The sequence below is a fragment of the Stigmatopora nigra genome, unplaced genomic scaffold (genome assembly GCF_051989575.1).
Source record: "Stigmatopora nigra isolate UIUO_SnigA unplaced genomic scaffold, RoL_Snig_1.1 HiC_scaffold_26, whole genome shotgun sequence".
NCBI classification, from domain to species: domain Eukaryota; kingdom Metazoa; phylum Chordata; class Actinopteri; order Syngnathiformes; family Syngnathidae; genus Stigmatopora; species Stigmatopora nigra.
Genome location: NW_027551605.1, coordinates 812,999 through 836,688, shown reverse-complemented (window position 1 = coordinate 836,688; position 23,690 = coordinate 812,999). Strand labels below are relative to the sequence as shown.

Here is a 23,690-nt window from a genome sequence, read left to right as displayed (position 1 = left end):
CCATAAAACATGAGCTGCAGAGTTGTGGGAGGCAGAAAAGGAGTTCCTTTTAATGTAATATTGATTTACAAACCGCACGTTAAAACACCGACCGGTCATGGGTCGTTATGTTGAGACCGTAAAGGATCACACAGGCTTCTCAAACAGTCAGTGCACGGCTAAGGGAAAGTTTGAGCCCTGTAGGAACTGGTTTTAGGTATCCTTGTGTCTAGACTGTAGCATCAGATTAAACAATAGAAGTTGTTTGAAGCTCTAGTACTAGTATGTTGTGGTGGCCTTACATATATATATATTTTTGTTCGTATGTTTTTGAATAGACTGGCTTGATTTTTGAAAGCAAACAATGAATAATTGTTGAAAAATAACAACAGGCCTTGCACTATTTAATACCACTCCTGGTTAAAGTTCCCTGTACAATTGCAGGGATTTTTTTTTTTTACAAATCATAGATCCCAATATTTGAGTTTCAAAATTAACTGTACTTATATATATATGTATATTGCATAAATGTCATATATGTATCATTTTTATTCTGTAGGTGCTGTATATGAGATGTATACAGAGTTTTCCAAGGCTGACAATACAACACAAGCCATTGAATATATGCAAGGTAGGACATTTTTCATTTTAAATGCTATCAAATGATGTTATTATTTAAAAATAATGGGCGCTCTAGAACAAATTAATCATGTTTCTGTTCATTTCATTGAAGAAAATTGATTTGAGATGCAAATTATTTGAATTACAGGGTCACGGAGTAAATGTAAATGATATACCTAGACCTTAACATTAGTCACATATATTTTGTATATATAACACAAAAACAGCTATCAACGGCATCAGCGCGGAATGTTTCGTTTAGTAAAAGACACTAATTGGGAAATTGTTTCTATTTGTAAAAATCAAGACAACAATCTTCCTGCTGTTGTTGTTTTGTGCTTTTAGTGGTTGCCATCTAATCGTCTTCACATGCTGATTAGTAGAATTACAATAATGCAGTGTTTGGACTACAGGGAATGTTTTACTTGTTAGTTTATTCTGGTTAATGTCTTGTGGCTAAAATTAGATTTTTTGGGGGTAGGTCTTTTCCTTGGATCAATGCTCTTTGGCTACAATAGTAATTATGTTTAAATTCAACAAAAATAGACAATTGTTCATGAGCTATAATGATTTCATAAGGATTAGATTCAGATAAATCTTGCTATTTTCAATAACCACTTTTCTTAAAATTGCATTTCTCCACTTTTTTTTATTCCTATAAATGTGTATATAATGTATATTCTATTGTACTTTCAATTCTCCAATGAGAAAAGCTGAAATTCTATTCCATTGGCTCTCCTCCTGACTTTGCTACCTTTTTAAGGCCCACTAAAAGGCCAAGTACAAAGTACTCAAGCATGCAAGGTGCTACACCAAGTATGTAATCCATTTCCATTTTATCCCACTATACGGTTAAACGCTTCCATGTGAGATTACGCCAGGAGGGAGGCTGTGTCACATGTTGTCGGCAGCTGATTTATTTATAGCTTTTCTTGAAAGATATGTTGTTATTTGAGATTCATTTATAGTCACCATCCCACTATAAGCAGCATTGGCAACAATAACAAGCTTTCCCATGTGCCATGCAAATTGGTGAGAGTTTAACTCAGTTCTTCAGGCTTGGTTTTTCCAGCAGGACAATAGCATTTACATTTCATGAGCTTGCTAACCTTTTTGCCGAGGCCTTTCGCATTGACTTGTCACCGGGGTGATTTAGTGAATCGGTCATTTCCATGCAGCCCAGCGGCTCGCATACTGTCCCCGCTTTGCAGATGAATATTTACATGGCAGTTAACAGGTGGCAAGTAGTTTAATGGCGGTAATAGCTTTGTGGCACGTGGAACATGGGCAGAAGTCTTTTACTGGGGGTTGTCCTACTCTTCTATTGATACATCCCATGGGATACTTATGTAGTGTATGTCTGGATGTTTGTGTTTAAAACGTTATTTTACATTACATTGCATTGTTTAGCCATTGACTTGTGGTGTAGTGTGTAGCAAAATTGATTTTTTTCCCTTGTGCAAAATACACCAATCTTGAATACTTTTCTCTCGCTTTAAAAACCGCACAGTGCTTTTAAAAATGTCATTCACAGCTTTTATTAGTTTCTTTCACACCCTTGGTTAAAAGTGAGGTTTTATCGTCCGTCTGACAGCCATGCAAATGTTCAAGCACTGGAATGTTCTCCCAAACTGGAACAGATGGATTTTGTAAGCCCCTCCCTTCCACTCTTTTCTCACTCTGGCATATGACATCACCACATATGGCCACTGTGATTGATCTGTCATTATAGAGGAGGGAAGGTTGGGTGAATGGTAAGAATGGAGAATGCTTAGAGGAACAAGGCATCATGTTTTCCACACCAAAAACACATACAGCCAAATGTGTAATTGTGCTTGTTTCAAAGTGTTTCGTTGTAGGCAAAAATGGAAGGTTTATGCGCTTTAGCATCTTTCTTTACTCACATAAAGCTCCTTAACACTTGACAGTTTCACTAAAGTATCTCATTTAATAGGGCATGTTTTGCATAGATTATTTTTTATTATCACGCATATGCCAGTCATTTGTCAATTTGCCCATTAGTTTACAAGGGATGCCAAGATTGCTTGGTTAGGCTTCATTACTCAGCATGTTTAGAAATAGTGGGTTGATAATAGATGGGAGAGTAAATGTGTTTTAAAACATACTGAGATATGAATCTATTTTCCTTTTGTCATTGATTTTTAAATTAATTTGAATTTTTCAATTTGTGTATAATAACCGAGAATGCATGCAGAGGGACTCATTCGTCTTTTGATAAACAAAAATGATCCTATTAACAACGTACTAATTCCAAAAATAGTTTTCCGACAACCATTAAACATCTCCTTTGGTTTTATTCTACCAGACTAATTCACGCTCTAAAACCCAAATTCCATTCCATGTAGTTAGTACTACCAATTGGAAGCAAAAGTCAAACCAAGACCCAATTTGTAAACAAATCCCCCTGTCCCTCCTTTTCGGGGGAAAAAAAACATGACTACTCCGATCATAGCTGTTTGAACAATCACATGCCGCAACTGTGCAACGGTGAGCCATAACAGATGTAAATGCCAAAAATCCGCGAGAGCGAGTAAGCCAGCCAAAGAGATGGAGGATGCTCACGAGAAAAGCAATATGATGGATATCAGCGCTTTGGCCCAGAATGGAAGCGGGGCGCTTGTGTTCTCCTGCTGTGTGTCTGGCAGTTTGCTATGGAGCCTGTCATTGCGAGCAGCGGGGTGTCCAGCCACTACATGGCATTCAGCAGCATGGGAGCTGAATAAATCACTGGAACACACACAAAGTCCAGCTCACTATTTGTTAGACAAAGTCCAGACCTGCCCTCTTGTTACACTTGCAGGTCTGCAGACAGCTGACATTACACACTTAATTAAGTTCACACGCTGGTGTCACTACGAGACTTGACAGCCAAAAAAACTACACTCTCGAGTGCCTCTAGATAAATAGCTGGTGTAATTAACGCATCGTATCATCATCAAATCGCTTCATATTTAAGTGTAAGTCAGACGGCTCTATTGGAATGTATGTTAATTATCAATTTTAACCCCTTTTTCGTTTCTATTCATGATTACACTTGATCAGAATCATATATAATAGACATGCAGTAGTATTAATGAGAAAATACATCATTATGCCTTGTTTTCTTGTATTCTGACCACTTTAATATAACAATTGATGATTTTGTCGTGAGAATGTTGTATAAATAGTCATTTTATGTAAAGGAATACATTTTAATTTAGTTCCTAAAGTATAAAATTGACATAGTTGAGACTCCAGAATGTTGTGTATGTCTTATAGCTTTCTAAATAAGTTGAATTTGAATTAAATGTGGATGATTTTTGCAGCACAGTTGCAACCTCAGTAAAGATAAGTGAGTCTCTATCTTATGCTGCCATGATGATTAGCCATTATCATGTATTTTGACACCATGTTTTATAATCTTAATGGCATGTCACAGTATCGCCTCATTGTTTCTTCGAATGCCCCAAAAAGAAAACAACAAAATATGCAATTGCTCCCAGGAAATAATAGACTTCACTCTAGGTGAGAAGTGCAGCTTGCTGCTTTGGATTGAGCTAAGGCTGTGATGAAGACGTAGAGTGTATTTATATGAGACACCCACAGAAGCCTCCATAATCAATCTCTGCATGTGCAGGCACAGCCAAGAAGCAGCATGTGAGACCAAATTCAACCGTCTTTAAAATCTTTATTTATCCATCCACCAATTTGTGTGACAATCCTTTCATGCAGTGTCATGTAATGTGTTGACAAAATCATATAAAAAATGTATGTAAATAGAGGATGACAGCATTTTAGAACAAAAACACTACAGATATTCCTTGATTAGAAGATGTTAACAGCAATTTTTGATCTAATTTGGTTTGACTTAACAGGTTATAGATTGTTTCATTTCTGTATTCCTTCCATTAATTGGTTTCTGTGGTGATTATGAAGACTAAAAGTATTCTGAATCGAATTCAGTGCATGCTGGGAAGCAAAAGTTAACGAACGGATGGGTGCTTCTTCATGTAGCCACTCGGTATGATCCAGCCAATAAACTCAAATGAAATTTATGGGGCGTTTTGAGAGACTTCTCTACTTGTGCTAAGAGTGTGAGGGTGAGAATACAGAACGAGGTCTTAGGGGCAGATTATAGCGAGGACATAATGTGTGACAATGTAAGGAACAAGTGGCCATTTCAAATGAGCGGTCATGAACAGGTTTAGGTTGAGTGAGCTCTCAGGTGCAGTTACCAAGCAGATCCAAGGGGGACTCATTTGGAATTTCACTTTTCCAGATGCAATTAGAAGGCAATGAGGAGTGTTAAGGTGCAAATGCTAATTTTTTTTTTTTTGGTGCTCTGAGGACAACTGGGGCGTGAGATATGTTGCTTTTAGTTGTGCCGATGGGAGCAAGTTAAAAAGATGTTGTTGTTTGTTTTTTAGGGATAATTTTGTTTCCTTTGGGCATACTTGTATCTGTACTATTGCTATAATGCACTCTGTATGACATCTTAATTCATTGAACAGTTGACTTAAAAGATTTTGTTGTTCAAAATAATTTATTCATTCATTTTCCCAGTTGCTTATTTATTTTAGACTGAATCAAGCCCAATACATCACCAAATAATGATAATTGCAGGGTCCACAATTATAACTGAATAGCAGTTTTTAGCTTCTCTTTTGTGTGTAGTCGGGTTAATGCACATAATTTGATAAAGTCTTTGAAGAAATATAATGTGTTTGTATCTGAACTGGCACTGAGTGAATGAAATGAGGCACATAGTGGAGGTAATTTTTAAGGAATTCCTGGATTCTAAAATTTGATTTGACTTGATCAAAACCCAATCAAAGACATGTTTTTCCATCAGCCTGTCCATGTTCCAGATGGAGTTATGCCTGACAACTATGGTGTTCGCTACAAAACCCAGCTGTGTAAATTGTTAATTTTGAATCAGTAAACAAAAAAGCGGCAGCGTCCACCGAGGCAAATATGATAATTGTTTGCGGATTATGGAGATCTGTCTGGCGACTCAGCAGAGGCTGTGAGTAAACGGGAAGAAAGCTCAGCTCAAACAAATGCACTCACTCCACCATTGGAGCCGTAAGCTCGATGGCACACACCACGACGTGATCCGTGGGGGGATACCCGGCCGCCCCCCCACCCCAAAGGCCCCTGCCGAAAAGGTCGTTTGAATCGTTAGGACAAGCATGATCATACGGACATAGAAATGTCAAAGTCATACAAGCGTATATGAAGATCATGGTTGGAGTTGAGATGTTTTCATAAATTGTTGCACATAGTTGCACATAGCCATTTTTTTTCCTCATTTGGGTCACAAGTAAGTCAGAAAGCCCATCCCAGGTCGTGCAAACAACAATTCACACAAATTCTGACACCTGTGGGCATTCTAAAGAATTGGACAGGCATGTTTTTGAATGAAAAAATATGAAACAATAAGCTGTAGTGTAGGTCTCAGTTGGTAGGCTCTTAATCAGACAAAAGAAAAATACTGTGCCATGATTAAGCTCTAAGACTCTAAGAAAAACTTTTGAGGAAAGTTCCCCAAATTTACTAAAACGTGCATAGTCCAAAGACAAATTATTGAAGTCAAAGGGCCGTTTGTGAACTCATTATAAATCGCCGAGAGGAATCCTCCCTTCAAATGTATACGGCAGATGTCGACTGATAATGTTGCTTTAATGGCCTAATAAATCGCTTCCACCAGTTAACGTAGCAAAGAGTGGGCAGGTCTGATGTGTACAGCCTGAATGACTATTAAAACCCACTGGGCACTTTCTCAACTAAATCACCACGTTGTCCCATACCCGACGCATCATTTGCTCCCCCAAAAAACGTACATAACATCTCGAGCACTTAACATGCCTTGTCGATAGTGTAAAACCAATCCTAGGCCAGGTTTGGATTAACCAGTTGAATGACTGCGAAATGCAAACTTTCCAGCGTGACATGACATCCTCTGTAGTCTGAACTGACCTAAAGTGTTCTCCGCAAATTGGTTCTCTGTTGCCTTTCACTACACTCAATGTGGTCAGTGTGATAATCTGATCTCAAGAGAAGCTGTGGATCAAAGCCTTGCCAACATGGCGCCCCTCCAATGCCCCCTACAACTACAGGAACAAAATGCCCCCTCTCCCCAAAGGGTGTGTGAACTAGATAATGGGAAAAGGAGATTTTAATGTGCCCGGCGGCGTGAGTGGATCAGCCGACCAACTCTTGTCATTGATACACGCCTTGTCAGTTGTTTCGCGGTGGGATTCAGTGGTCTTCAAGGATGGGTGGTCCGTCTGGACGTGTGTGTGTGTTGAGTTGTGTGAGCCGCCTTTGTATCAGGGGGAGAGAGGCCTTTGTTCTCCTAACCAGGGAGGTGGGACGGACAGATTAAGCTTTTAGAAGTGCAGCCGACCACCATGAGGGCACGCCACGAGGGAGCCAATGTACTAGTACTAGCGTGTTTATGTCTTTCACCCAAAAGAACCGTCGTGGGTTTGCGTGTGATGCGTAAATACATGAATGATAGCCAAAACAAAACACCCTCGGTTAGACGTTAAGGGGGGAAAAAAGACAAGAAAGAGAAATAAATAAATAAGAAAAGGCAAAGTGGGTATTTGTAGCAATTTGCATGAGAATTAGCATGAGCGAGCGAGAATGTGATGCAGGTCAGCAGGTCAATAGTTCTTATCCATCTGTCCTTCTGATGGCATGCCTCCCAGGTCAGTTTGATTTCTCTGTGAGCGAGCTTAATCTTACCCCAGTGCTCAGAGAGCCTCTTCAGCATACTTAGATGGGCTCCTTCAAGCCCCTCTGCCGCACACGTACACACACACGTATCCAAAAAAAAATACAAATATGTGTAGTCGGCAGGATTACAAATCAATGGTCGCTTGCTATGTTGTATTACTTTTTAACTACTAGGTGGAAAAAGAAAGAAAAAATATAAGGGAATAAGGTCCTAATAGAATCCAAAACAAGAATTAAGTTGATTTTTCTGAAATACTTAAGTCAAATGGTGGAGTTCAGTGTTTTTTTTATTCATTTTTAAATAAAAGAATGAAGTTTAATGTAGATTCTAATGTCAATATCATCGCATAATATATTTGCCCGTATTTTTACAAGAAGTTATGAATTAGTACATGCTAGTACGTTTCAAGTCCATCCAATACAAATGCCTCTTTTTTATGCCAATTTATGGAGTGGTTACTCAGTCATGATGCAGAATGTAAAATTAGTATAACAATTGAGAATACACTTTTATTGTTTTCTCCTTGTACATGGATTTATGGTCGATGGCACTATTCCAATTGCATTATTTATAGGGTTGTTGTAACAATTTCTTGTTTCCTTTTACCTAGTCTAATGGAAATTTGGGCATTGTGTATCCTAACTTAACAATGGATCCTAAAACAAAAAAACTATGTTGTGGTAGTTGACTTTAATGCAAACAACCTACATCTTGACATTTAATCTTGCTATTGGAACTTTACAATGGAGAATAAAGTTCAAAAACTGAACAATTCAGACAGAATTTGTACTGTGAAAACAAGCGTCCCATAGCCGGTAAAGAGATTAAACTTTGTAACCAAAAGGGCCTCATTTTGCGGTTAGTGTAAATTGAAAGCTGAACATAAACATTTTCCCATTTGGAAGTACATTCTTCAAATGTGTGTGAAAGTGTGGAGTCTCCCTCCCACACATTGTCCTGTGCGGTGCATTTTGTTTGTGAAGCGGGTTACGACATGTGCTACAGATTAGCTTTAAATACTGTTTGACCCGTGTCTGCACAGAGCAAAGCTTGGGGAATTGGACAAGCGTACCATCTGTGAGGTGTAGTCCTCCATCCATCCTCTATCTCATGAAAGCGCACCCTCCTCCTCCTCCACCTCCTCCTCTTTTTCTTCTTCAACTCTTCCCTCTCTGCCCTTCATCAGTCTTCTCGCCGTTCCTTGCGTTTGTCGTGGCGTCTGTCTGAACAAACAAAGCCTTTCGGGGTTCAGGAGCCAGACAGACGGCGTGATGCGCTCTTGTTTGTTTGTCCCGCTCTGGGGTGGGAGACAGTTTTCTTACCGAGGAGGAACCACAAAACAAATATTTACCCCTCCTGCTTCCAGCACCTGGAGCCTTTTTCCGTTTTTTCTCCTGCATGGACCTTCCTTTTGGTTCTAAACGGAAGGAGTGATGATCCAATAGTGAAGAAAGGGAACGTCTGGTTTCATAGACCTTCAAATTTTTGATAAAATACCCCAAAACTATGTTTTTATGATGATATATAATGATATTGAGATAGTGTAGTCCAGTACTTAAAAGTGGAGGTGGATATCCATACATCCCGGCCTGATATTTATATAGAAACGTAGTGTGGAGATTGTGTAAATTAGGACAACTGTTAGATTAAGTGACTTCTTTTGTTTGAGGAGAAATTTAAGAGCTCAACCAAATTATTTAGAGTCTCATCTCTTCACAGATGCTGGTTTACAGTGTTCAAACAAATCAATCTGGTTCTAGAAATCACAGCAATATCCACATATTGGTCTTTTCTATTGGTGTATTGCCACCCTATTTGAAATGGTCGCTTTGCCTTCCTGAAGCCCTCTTACCCAACTCAACAAATATTCCACTCCCTCCATTGTCGCCATTAAGATCTTTTTTTTTTATTCCAATTGAATGCAGTCTGGCGTAAATATGTGCATGTTTGACAGTCGGGTCAGGCAGAAAGCTGAGGCGTCGTGAGAAGAACGCCGCCGCACATCGGAGATGAACAATAAGGCGCCGGGCGAGGGCACTCGCAGGAAGTAGAGGGTTTGGCGTGCGTGAGGCGGATGGACTGGCATGTGTTGAGATCCTGCACAAAAGGAAATAGCTCTGTGTTGTGTTGACCTCCAACTAGCTATAGGCTATCCTCAAGTTGGCATCGGAATTTTTAATTCTGAACATCGGTGAGGGAACAGGTGTGACTTCTTGGACTGTATTTGTAATAGTTGCTCAACAAAATCAAGTTTTTCAACTGCTTTGTTCTCTGGAAAGAGGCACTGAAGGCCTCAGCTGTTGCTCAGGATAAGATGCAGACATTTGTGCAATAGTGCCATCTTGTGTCTTTACTATGGTTTATATTTGTGGAAGCACCATAAATGTTCCTCAATAGTCTGTAGACATTTTGCATAGTTTATTGCATTTACTGCCAAGCAGTATTAATGTAATTAATTGCATGATAATTTCCTATTGTGTACATTTGATCTACCAGTGTTTTAATAATTCATGTTTAATGATTTAGTATATATGTCCAGTCATATCGAGAGCAGTTTATAATATTTTGGCTGCCACACAGTGACAAATCACCAGAACTAAAAATTACACAATGTATATAGTATTAAGATAAACAATCATCAGTGAACACTGTTATTTCTTACAGTATTACAAAACTATTAGTTCAACTGCCTGTAGGTAATTAAACAAACCTCTAGATGTCAGTACAGGTTCACAGAAATACTTTTTGCCACTAATTTATTCATTGCAATTTCTTTACACTAGACAGAAAAAATAGGGTTCTTTATTTTAAATTTAAATTTAAAGATGTATATAAAATATTCCGTATTGCAGTTTTGAATAGTAATTATTTAAGAAGTAGACTGGGGTATGTATGGAAGTTGTCCCTGCAAAGCAATTTAAAAAGGATTCCAGAACTGAAATTTATTTTGAAAACCTCATCAACATGATACACAAAAAGTAGAGACAGTACTTGCAGGTTGAATGAGAGAAGAAGAAGACGATTTGACATGAATATCAAGAAGACACAGGAAATGATGAGAAGTGGGTGGCAAGATTACAAAATCATAAATGATGGCGAGACAAAGCAGTTGGAAGAACACAAGTATTGAAACACCTGACTCTGGCATCTTGAGAAAGTCAATCAAAATCAATACATTAACCAAAATCACATTTATTTTAAAAGTACCAACTCTATTAAGCAGCAGTAAGGAAGATTGTGTCAAATGTAATAGTACGCATCCTTTTAATGAGCCCGAGGATGGCGTCGATTGATATTAACATTGCGATATTCATCAATCTATTCTCATCTGGTTTAATGAACTCTCATATATCCCCGTCATCATTAGGTGTGCAATCATGATCAGCATAATGAGATGTACTCCGTCATTTGATTATCTCGCTGTCCATCTATACATGCCTACTACATTCCTCTCTACATCCATCCACCCATCATCCATCCTTCCATCTACCCTCCAAAAGCTTTAATGGCCTTCAGACAACTCACAAGAGTAGGATATGAAATCAAAAAAATGTGATATTAAAATGATTAGACTCAATCTGTGTCAGCAAAGGCACGATTGTCGAATGTCTCTTGAAATATCATTCCGAGCAATTACCCTGTGATGTGTGAATTTATAAAACCAGGGTCGTTGGTGGATATGGTAAATGGAGAGTACTTATATAGTGCATTTATCTACATGTTTTTTACCGTGCCTAAAGCGCTTTACATTAGCTCACATTCCCGTACACGTTCACACACCAGTGGTGCTGCTGTCATGCAAGGCGCTGCTAACCCACAAGGGGCAAATTAGAGTTCATTGCCTTGCCCAAGGGCACTTCAACAGTGGGTAGTTGTAGTCAGGAATCATCCCACTAACCCTTCATCCCCGGGAAAACTGCACTATAGCTGCACTATGATATGATAAGCATATGATTACATGTGGTGGATGTATTTATTGTAATGGTCAATTGGAATTTATCAGAAATTAAAAAAATATATATTGTTATGGCAGCTTGGATGCAATTTTCTTATTATAAATGAAGTTCTATGAAACATATATATGGATAATAGGCTTTTTGCTTTAAGTAGTGTTATTATGGTACTTTCTGGTGGTTCTTTATGGTTATTCTGGATTATTTATTTAGCAGAGAAGGAGGTCTCTGGTGATAGAGATAGAAAAACATGATTGAATATCTATGCTACTTGATTGTAAATAGCATTGCAACCTAGGGAGCACCGAGTAATCAGAAGGGTAAGGAGAGTGTGATAGGGTATGGAAATTGTGTAAGGAATGTTAGTCATGTGTGGAAGGGAACCAAATCACCTGTAAGCATTATTGAGTTGACATCCCACTTTTAACAATGTAATCACTAAATCTGGCAGTGACTGCAAAGAGTCAAATTGGCCAGTTAGTCTTTGTGAATGTCTGCTGTGAGTTGGTGGCCCACAGCTATCCTTTTTTGAATCGTTTGTCTCACTAACTACATTGCAGGCTCACTATATATGCCTTCACTTTCATAAGTGTGGCTGCATTTTAGAATCTCAATTGCTCCATTTTTTTCCACTCGAAAAGCGGCGTGTCTGAAGAATGCTTCTCACTCAAAGCAAGTGAAAGCTAAAACTTAAAAAACATGAGTTGAGGAGCTCATGATTCATTTTCTCATGGTATTTACATGAGTCCATGTGCTGAAATATGAATAAGCAGAGCTCATCTGCCCTTTCATTTCACGTGTAATTATACGTAATGGCACAGCGGTCATTTACAACTGAGGATTTCACGTTTAAAAACGGCTAATACCTCGGTTTTGACCCAAACCCAACCCTGGCCGCTCCACCTCGGAGGGTGTCAGTACCCAGTGGAGCGCTTTCCGACAAAGCGCCCGTTAAGGGAAAGGCTGTCAGAGGATACGGATGCTTCCAGAGCTCATTAAAGTGCTGTCGGAGTCGTGCCGAGTCGTGAGAGACAGAGCCGGAGATAGAACGCAACATCACACAGGAATTCCATCCATCATGCTACTCCATGACATTACATATATCACACAGCTCTGACAATGCAATTCTGCATCCCTGGAGTGAGACATTCGTCCTGTCATTGAGTTGAGACACCATTGAGAAAAGGTACTAAAAACCTAAGCGAGTGTCCCTGTGCACATATGTGCTCAAATGATAGAAAGGGCCGTAATAAAACATTCACTTTGCTTTTATTACAGTGTATTTGCTTTCCAGGATAGAGTAGTATTAGACAATGCTTTTCATTGCACTTTTTTAGCACTAAATTGGGAGCAGTACCGCAGGATGTTTACAGTCAAGCGATTGTTAGTGTGCAGTGTGAGAACGGAGCAGCCTTATTAAGTTCAACGCGCAGTACTCGGAGTCCTTGCTGCGGGATGTGCCATACGCACACACACACACATACACACTCACAAAAGAGCTGTCTCAAAAAATTATTGGTAAAATTTTTTTTTTCCTGACACTTGATTCTCGGAGGGAGAAGTTAACTTTGGGTGACTTTGCTATGTGGTTTGGTTTGGACGCCCCTACTTGTGGTAGAAACCAGCAGTGTGGGATAAAAACTTGGAAGTGAATACGTTTTGGATCTACTTGAAGTTTGGAATTCTAATGGCCATTTAAATACTAAGCCTGGGACATGATATAATGTATAATGACAATAAAGGGATTCAATTAAATTTAATTCTAAGTAATCTTGAGATAAATCGACTACTGGTATTTTACTATTGTGGCTGCCTTTGTTTTTTTAAATGATTAAGAGGACATTTTAATTGTATTAAATGTATTCTTAGTGTTATATTGACTATTAGGCCTTGGAGTACAATCAAATAGTGGCAGATATGTGTGAATAATTTTGAAATGATCAATATTGCTTTATATCATAATAGAAATGTTGTTGTTTTTCACCCTTAGTTATCCCTACCAAAAACAACACAATATGTACTCTCACAAATTCAATGAGAAACCCTAAAGCATCCGTGCTAGAGTTATGATTGACAATGGGATGGACAGAACTGTTCCTCTGGCTTATGGCGCCAATAGCTCCTTTTGCCTAAAGATAGTTTTGGCAAATTTATAACAACAGACCAGTGAACCGTCACTAAACCTACCAACACCCGCACATTTGTGTTGTCACTCTGTGCATGCAACTGTTTCAGATAGTAAACGCCAAAGCACTCCCAGACGCATTTTCCGAGACAGGCAGCGAACAAAAGATTGACTTTGTTGTTCAATTTCACACTTGATTGGTAGGGAGGCACTTGAGGGACCCAAGTTTGTGTACACAAGCAATAAAAAAAAAGTTTTCCCATGATGTGTCCCTCTTTAAAATTAGCCACTCCAACCCAATAGTGTTTACTTCCTCACTCCCCGTGAACATTGCAAACGTATGCAATCTGCATGCATCCATTTTCGGGCTGGAGATTCAAACATCAGGGTTATGTTTGATCCTTTGCGAGCTCGTACATCCTTTGAATCTCAACCAGACTCAACAGTTTTGACCTGAATAATTAACCAGCCAAGTATAAAAATCAATCTGGGTGTAAGCCTTTAAATTGCTTACAGGTTCAAACCGTCAGCAGATCAATTTGCATGACAGCTTACTCAAGGCAGTGGTGATGTGGTCTACTTTGACCTTATACTGTATATGTCTGTATGGTTATAGAATAGGCGTATCAATTTTGTGAGTGGCAAGACTTGACTGTAGTTTCTGAAAAGTGAGCTGTTCCACCACATGGCTGTCTACCTTACTCCTTCTAAATGGTCTCCTCGGACTCAATCGCTGTGCAGATTGTCAGCGGGAGGCGGCATCGTTCAAGGCGAGCGAGCATCCACACCGTTGGGGCCGCGAATGAGAAATAACAACCCAGCTAAGCCGAGTAAACAGCATCCTCCGGCGTAATGAATCAGTTCATGGCACTTCCTTGACAACAGAAGCCTGTTGGGTATAAATGAAAACGCATGCATAATTATCCTCCCCAGTTAATATTTCATTGCTCTCCTAGCGTCTGGGTGAAACGCCACAATATGATGAAGCAGCATCCGTTTTTTTTGAGCGCTGACCATATGCTTTTGCGCATTTCTTGGCGGTGTGACGCCTAGCTTGTTTTTCCTCTCCTCGGCTGCAATTCATCATCATTTTGGAAACAACGCTGAAGAGTAGAAACACCTTAATTCTCTTGAGTGATGTCTTGTTTGCTGTCTGCACGCCGCCCAACTCTTGCGGCGCCCAATAAAGACAAATCCCGCAGCAGGATGCTTAAATCACAGCTGGTGTAAAAGCACCATAGTGACTAATGTTTTCATAGAGAAGAATGGGGATATGCGCTACTAATTAGACCACTGGCTATCTCAGTGGACCTCCTGTCATTGCCTCTGCCCAAACGCTCCCTTTAATTACTCGCTGAGAAAAAGAGGATGTCAAATAAAAATAGCAAGTAGGCTCCTTCCTAGCAAGAAGCACTGGATGATTGCTGCTGTGGGCCAGCCGACTTTCTGGAAATAATTCTTTGCGCATGCAATCCATCACAGAACACTGCCTTCAACTTTGAGAGTATAATTACAGTATAGGCCAGAATAAAAAAAATAAAAAAGCACATACACAAATGTCTAATTTTGGAAAACACACAGACTCAGGCAGCTTTTTTTTGCTACATGTGCCCCTATTTATCATCAAAGCGGACGCTAGCTTTTTTCCATGTGTAGGAAACGTACATGAAGGAATTTACAAACCAACCAATGATGAGAGATGGATTATAGTATAGTACTTGGAAAAACTAACAACTAAATTACCCATAATGTTTTACAATTTACTGTGTATGTGTGTGTGTGTGTGAGAGTATGTCCTCCAACTTTAAATATCAAAAAAAAAAAAAAAAAACATCACTGGCTTACTGGCAGGTCATATACCTCTCGCAGTTGCCATGGTAACAAGTGTCCCAATGGAAAAGGGTTCCAGTCGAATCCCACGAGGCTTGGCATTTGATGGAACTGTTGTCAGGATGCAAGACAAATGATGACGTATGGCAGGTTGCACTGACACACACACACACTAAAGTACAAAAGCTTTTAAACTATGAACAATGCGAGTCTTTTACTTAGACAAAATAGCAATATTGCGATATATTGATTTGCTATTTGCTATTTTTTCACTATATTCATAATGTATTTATTGATATTATTGGTGGAAAACATCACTACACACTATAATATTCACCCGACTAAGAAACAGTGACAAAATGCCCCTTTTAAAGCAACGAAAATCGAGTCTGCAGCAGACAGCGACAATATCAATATTTGATAACGATTTGTTGATTCTGTACTGTGAAGGGTCTGGTGTAAATATTGATATGCATCCAACAACTGGTTCAGTTGCTCACTTGTTAAAGCTTGTCCATCTTTTTAATAGGAAATTAATCTCAGTGGCCAAGCCTGTGTAACTACAAACGCTGTGTACCTATTACTCTTATTAAATGGATTTTACGCTCTTAGCTACTCCATTATTTTGCTTCGACAAAGTGTCTAGACTCACAGCATCGCCAAAAATGGAAGTAAATGTCCTTACTACCCCCAAGAGTCGCCATTGAATGACTTTATAATGTAAAAGAAATCTTAAAAACGATTTGCAAGAAAACATTAGAACAAAGCCAGAATCTATTTATCTATATTCCTTATTTATATTTTCACGATTTGACACTTTTTTCACCCTTATTTTTTTGCCTGGACCTGCAAATACAAACTTGTGAGCACCATTCTTTCAAAAAGTAAAGTCCCAATTAAAGTTTGCTGTCAAACTAAACCTACAAAATAACTTAGGAGTCTGTGTATGTGTGTGTGTCTGCTTGTTTTGTGTGTGTGGATAATATATTGCACCCTAGGGACACAATAACTAGGCTTTATTTATGTCTTTACCTAAGATCATTCACCTCTAACAAATAGCTCTCGCATTCTAACTATAAACATGGAAAATACTGAATAGACCAAGACATATATTCATTCTCATTTTCTACATTGATTAAAAAGTGACTTAATTAGAGCAGGTCATACTCAGTATAAAATATTTATTCTGACTCAGTAATGAGTACAAAAATAAATATTGTAGTAGGAGGAAGGTAATTGTCTTCTCTTAACCATCCTTTCCTAACCTAACATGTTTACTGACTTTTCACATATTATAGCTATTTACTACACTATGATTATTGACAAGAAAAACATTGCATTGTGTTATTTTGATTCCAAACTGTAGAAAAGGACAATTATAAGCGTTGGTGTGGTTTTAATCTGACCTCAAAGTTGCATGCATAATTTATAACATGTATTTCCTTCGAATGATTTTATGCTTTAATGTAGATAAATACCCCCCACAGCAGTTTGTGTGTTATAATATTTGAGCAGTTATAATAATTTGCATTTCCAGCACACACACACACACACACACACACACACACACACACACACACACACACACACACACACACACTACGACTTGTTGACAAGAAAGTGCAAAGGTTCATAAAAACCACTGGGAAAAGATGCTTGTCATTCCTGTAAAATGGCTTCAATTATCCGGCAGTTTCTTCCAAAAGCTTTGCATGCACACTCATTAATAATGAATATAAAATATATATAAGCAACAATGTGCTCACCATTTGATGCAACCTTAAGAAAAGCCATGGAGAGAGACACATTTAAATGTCAGATTATACCAAATCTGTCTCCTAAGTGCTCTTTGTCCCCTCCACCAGTTCATTTCTTGTGATAATTAAGCCCTCACTACTTTTTCATATACTTCTACTTTACATAATTAGCCTTAAGCCAACTATCTATTGTATAAGGTAGTCACATAGCAAGGTCCAAAAGACAAAACTACTCTCAAATGGAAGAAAGTAGACTTTAAAGAGTAGAGCCTTAATCAAAAATTTGACTCATTAGGCTATATTATGGAGTTTATTGCTTAAGCTATGAGGAGATTTTAACCCAATTTAAAATGACTGACTCCATGTACAGTTGTATTTTATTATTTTAAAACAAGACACCTGCTACCATTACATCTTGATGCCTTACAATGGTATATGCGCATGTGAGAACAGAAGAATCGTAACAATCCAATAGTCATTTCAAATAAAATCCAATATCAGTAAGTGAGTGGGAGAGACTGCAGTGATTCACTAATGTTATTACTTCATTTATGACTCCCAATACAGACCACTTTATCACAGTGTCGAGAGAATATTGGAAGGGTACCCACGTGTGACTTTAAATGTGTTTGTTTTGCTCTTCAGAACAGTGCACATACTATTATCAATGTCCTCTCGTGTAAGAAATGTCACGTTGGCAGATTTATTAATGAAAAATTGTCTGTTTTCACAAGGTTGAGCTCACTGTCTTTGAATAAAAAAGACTCTTAGTGTTCTCATTTATAAAAGGAAAAAGTAATAGCATATGTTTTATAAAAAGTTGGTTTTCAAGTGAGGTAGTTTTAAGATGATGTTGAAAGCACAAATTATAAGGTGAAGGAGGTTTTAAGAAGGATACAGCTTTTATGTTAAATAGTAGGAATCAAAGATACGCTAGAGAAGTTTAATTTCAAGGAGCTTAATTTGTTCATTTTTTTCCCCATCACCGAATTCCTGATTCTATGAGGGTATTATTCCTCCTCTGCTTGCTAAACAGTTGAGGCTCTTAATCTAATATATGAGGAAAGTTGATCTTTTTTTTCTGTGTGAAATTCTTTAACTAAACCACAGAGTCTGATTGTCACATGAAACAAAATGAGAGGCAATTAAAAAGTCTTCTGAAACTCACCAGACACAAACAAAAACGGCTGTAGGTTTTCTTCAGTGTCTCACAAGTCATTTAACTAAATTTTGCCATCCAAAATGCATAAGAAACCCTTCCGTTAACATTACTCTTATTACCACCATCATATTTTTCGCATGTGATTATAAGGCGTATACGTACTTGCTATCTTCAACCATTATAATATGAATATATCATTGAAAATTATATTATAAGTCCACAGTATAGTCCGGATAATTCGGTACTCCTTTTTATATTTACCAACAGCTAGACTCAAATCCCTGCAGCTCCCTAACAGGTTATTAGTATTGATATCAAGAGGGTTGTATCACAATTATCAGTGTAATGTTTTGTTATATGCAAAACAAAACCTGTGAAGTAGAAAAATCAGATTTTTCCTCAAGTGGGGGAGGGACTTGCATTTGTATGGCTGATAGGTTTTAGATCCAATCATTTGGTGTGTCAGGAACCTGCTTAAGGTGAAGCAGGGGATCAAAAATAAAAGGAATATGATGTGAAGCTGTCGTAGAGGCAGCTGAAATATGTCTGTCAGTGACTTGTCTGCGTCTAAATATGAGCAAAGGTCAATAAAATGACAACAGTCAGCCCCGACCACAAGGTGATGGAGACAACAAGAAGCACGTTGTGGGGCTGTGATAAATGACTCTATACGCTTCTGTCACTTGTGCTTTGGCATCCAGTCAAAGGCACAATTTAGTGTAAAATATTACACGGGCCACTCCACATGACAAAGTTTAATGCTGATGTATGAAGAGACAGAGAGAGCAGGCAATGCTTCTCAAAGGGCAATTAATTCATGTGCCTTATACACACACTCAAGCATAGCGCAGGGTAGACACGACTAAAGGAATAGTTGTACGCTGGTCCGTGTCTTCATACATAATGATAATAATACTGTCAATCCGTGTCTTTTGCAGAGAAATATGCTTTTGGGATTCAACCTAGTGAGTTTTTGTTTGACTGTGCCTTTTCTTCAGTGATTGTTTGGCTTTGCCGTTGGACAAATAAACTATCAGTGGCTCGCCAGGACCTCTGTTTCATTTGAGTCCTTAAACTCATTTACATGTTGCCAGAGATGGGGTGTTATCGAGCAGAACACAATCTATGTAGCGCCTGGTACGGAATTAAAAATGAGAAGAGGAAACTTTCCCTTCTTTTTATGCTTGGAAGAGCTTGCAAGTCTATATCAGTGTCTCTGTCTTGATATTTTTCCTTTTAGGTGTTAGCCTGAGGAAGTAAGGAGAATATGGAACCATATAGTCATTTTTAACATTAACTTTGCTTCATTAAGTGAGAGGAAATAAAGTAAAATAGACTAAATGTTGTAAGCAATCGGTAAAGTCACTCTTTTTCGGACAGAATAACACTTGTTAAGCGAAGTGGCTTTATAGGAATTCTTCTCCACTAAGTACAACAGCTTGAGGGCATTATGGCATTCTGCTCTCATCCATTAATTTCCCAATATTCCACGGCAGCGAAGGCCTATTTATAGGCCAGGGGATGATTAAGTGGAGACGCGCAAGTGCCACAAAGGGACCCAAGCTCATTTTATTCTTCCTCTCTTCTTTATTCAGGCTTTCCCCTCCCTCCTCTGGCCGAGTCTTTTTTTTCTTCTTCTTCTTCTCTTAACTCAGATACGTATATCTTTTCACTTTATGCAACTGCCTTTACAGAGGCCTTAAGCAAATGCTAATGGTTATCTCTCCTCTGGTATCAAAATAAACTCGAAGGGTACCTATTAGTGGACAAAGAGGATGGAAATATAACACGCCATCCGACTTACTTACATTCTACTGCAAGTCGTCCTTGAGTGAATGTGGAACGGCGCGGGGGAAAGAAAGGACTAAGCTCATTTCCATGTGTACACTAATGATTAATGGAAGAGGAAAGAAGTCCAATAAATGAACCCTCAGATATTTCTGGGTTGTTTTAAAGGACGCTTCGGTGGCTCCATTTTCCTGGAGGACTTAGAATGCAGGATGCCGAGGAAACTAATTAAGAAGACAATAAATGTGCTTCAGTGACCGGTTTTGTCAGAAAGTGTTTATGTGGCTGATGCTTTATCGCTAATGAATGCAGGCAATAGGTTCTAATAGGTATTGCTTTTTCTTTTTTGTGGGACCTGTATTTTCTTGGGTTTTAAGTAGGATGCGGAAAAAGTCACAGCCCCAAGAGTTTTAGTAGAAAAATACCCTATTTTCTTGGCATAGGTTGGAATAGGAAACAGTAAGTCACTATTTCATAAGTTAGCTTTTAGACGGATTAATGAGCAAAATTACTATACAAAAAAAATCCGGTCATTTCTGTGTAAGCTTGCTACTGATTCATTTTCTATGAAACAGTTACTATTTCTCTGGTTTTTTTTTCTCGCTTTTAATTGCACTCGTTATTATTCTGCCTCTTTGAAACCCTAAGCAGGACTTGTCTTTTTAGTCTTTTTGCATTTCTAACACAATGTAAGACTAATTTTTCAGGAAATATGCACGCGTTTCAGAAGCCTGCAGGGCTTTGCATATTAACATAAATGCACTTTAGTATATTGCATCATTGTTGGATCGTCTATTTAATAAAATGAAATAAAATAGCAGTGGCACGGTGAATGAATGGTTCGCATTTCTGCCTCACAATTTGAAGACTGAGGGTTCAATCCCTGCTGCAAAAAATGTATCACTTTTGTACAATAACCCAAAAATCCAAAGTCTCACATGCAATTGCTACATTTACATTGAATTAAAAAGCTCCCACCCTGTTGTTCACCTCTACTATTAGACCAAGGAAAATGTGAGGTTGAGGAGCTTAAAGAGCAGAACCCCTGAGATGTTTTCCCCTGAACCATTAAAGCGAGTGAGCACAATGGAAGACTATTTTCCCTCTGATAAGTCATATTAGTCAGACCCGTTTTTCTTTCTCTGGCCCCTCTCCAGCTGTCTGAAATATAATAACTGCAGTCACTGTAGCTGACCTCTTTCATGGAAACATGCTGGCTGTAATCTGTACAACTTCAATGTCTGAAGCCACTGCTGGGTGCTCCCAACTGTTCACGTAACAATGGATCTGGGAGCTAGTGCATTGGTTTACTGCAGAGAGGTGCAAGATGAACACACACCTTGTGTAACCCTTCTATGTACTATTGTTAGGATACAGGAAAATACAGGAAAGCATTGGGGATGTGAAGCTGTGAACATCTCCAACATAGTGTTTCCAACAAGTGAAAATGATTTTCTCATGAAGAAACCTTTTATGTCTGATTACTCTGACATTTTAACCTTTCATTATAATAAGGCTTTGATGGGATTTCATACTGTGTGGATTTACACTATTATCTAACAATGACGGAGAAAAAACTGTAAGAATTAGGGTTAGACATTTGAAAAAATGCAGGATGAGGAGTGATGATGTCTGGGGGAAAAATCAGTTACTCTGTTATTATGTCTAATATTGAGAAAATGTCGAAGTTGGCAGTCATCAACTAAATTATTCATTTTAAGTCAGCAATCCGTTGTTTTTAGGCTTTTTTTGCATTGGACAATGAACCTGAGATAGACTTTTCTACCTTTATGGTTGGCTGATGCAATCTGGCTCCCCCAGTTGAAGGTGACATGGTTGGTTACCGGATTTTCTACTGAATAATCCCAAAATTAGGATTGAGGTTCCTCCTAGAATGAGCTCAGAAATGGGAGTGTTAGTGACCAAGCCATCCATGGAGTAAACCTCAGTGTACCCTTGAGATGAGGTGATCTAGTAGGATGATGAATGGGGCACTTATGTGGAACATGGGCTTGCTTCTGAAAGCGGGAGGTAGTAGTAGTGGATGTGAAGGTGCTATCATTACAATTGTTTAATCATATTACTAAATGCCGTTCGCTCTCATGGTTAGTTATAAAGGTTTCGGCCATCCATTTTCCGTGCAGTACCATAAAGTTGTGTGTGAAGTGACCTTTTAACAGTTTACGGCATATTTGAGCCCTCTATGATAGTCCATTTCTTTTAAATGCAATAGAAAAAAATGCCCAAAACAGCATTAAGTATGTTAAGGCAGTCATTCTCTGAATGGGATTTTTCACTATTTATGCAAGTCTAATTTTGCAGTTATACATGGTCAGTTTTTGATTATTATTGTTTAAAAATGCATTGTTATTTGATCATTATAGCCTCGGTTTGGACTATTGTGGGTGGAACTAGAATGTTTCCCCCGCTATAAATGGCAGTTCACTGTAACACCATCTGAAGGCTAATTTAGTGATTTATTTCATTGTATGGACAGACCCATCCATCAGGGTCACGTCTGTTTGTAAAGGCTGTTTTGTTATTTGCAATCCTTTTAGCTTGAGTGTGATGAGACGAGTGTTTTGTTTTAATCCCCATACCTCCTCCCTCCTCGCTCTGTGTCTCGATCAACATTGTTGTCGATAATCAAGCGCTCACTAGGACTTTGGTCTGTTGACAGTCTCTGTCAAAGCCTGGTATTCGCTTTGATTAAAGGAAAAGGCACATTTCGCAAATATTACGCCTACTTCAGCATGTTATCCAGCACCCTGATGTTCAATGCACGTTCTATTGCGTCAATTATTTGGTCTCACTATCCTTCAACTACTGATACATCCAAAAATAGCCATCACAGACCAGTGTAAAAAAAATTCAATGGTTATTTAATGTCCCTACCCATCTTTGGTCAGCTGTTTACAGCGACATCTTTGCTGAGTTGACTCCCTTAATATGGTAACTTTGTTTGTTTTGTTCCCTCAAGAGCCATAAGGGACAAAGACAATCGTTGGTGTCGAGCTGTTTGTGAGCTTTGGCTTGTTTCCAATTTAAAGATGACATATGCAAATTGACTTTTTATTATTTGTGCATAGTTGTGGTCCATAGTGCCTGCCCACTTACGTATCAAGCGTGAAATTAAAAGAACAGATAACTCTTGACCTGTTTAATTCCAAAAAAGTTCTGGACTTATGCACCACTGTTAGTTATACAACACTTAGGTCAATTTCCATAACAGTTGCAACTCACACAAGGTTTCCAGAGTCTGCTAGGAAAATACATTAGAGCTCCATCATGTCCAAAACATAAGTTGCAATGTAGTATTAGCACTGATTAGTTTAAGAATTAGTAAATTAATGTCATTTTTAAATTGTTTTATTCATTTTTTAAGCAATCAGTACTTTAATAGTGGCATTAGGGTTGAAATAAACAAAAGTAGCTCATTTGATCACACACTGGTCGTCATGGAGATGAAAGCCGTATTGGGCATTTGCATGAGACAGAATTTGCCTCTAGACTCTAGAGTTTATTTATTGCATGTTAAATTTGGTGTAATTCTTTCTACCTTGTGTATTTTTTAACCCAAAATGCTAAATACCATTTATCATGACAACAGGGAACCCTATTCAATGTTGACAAAACACCTGTGTGATAATTCGGCTTTTAATATTAATGCTTATTTGTGGTCTTAATTGAAAGTACAGTTGTTTTAGCCAGTAGGTATTCACATTAAAAA

General features: G+C 38.4%; 1 long non-coding RNA gene across 1 annotated transcript in view; it reads left to right on the top strand.

The window, feature by feature from the left end:
• Positions 1-23,690, top strand: part of LOC144192410 (uncharacterized) — a 36,634-nt gene that overhangs the window by 10,242 nt on the left and 2,702 nt on the right. Inside the window, exon 2 of the long non-coding RNA XR_013325114.1 lies at positions 539-610. This is a non-coding gene — a long non-coding RNA (uncharacterized LOC144192410). The remainder of the gene's footprint in view (positions 1-538; positions 611-23,690) is intronic.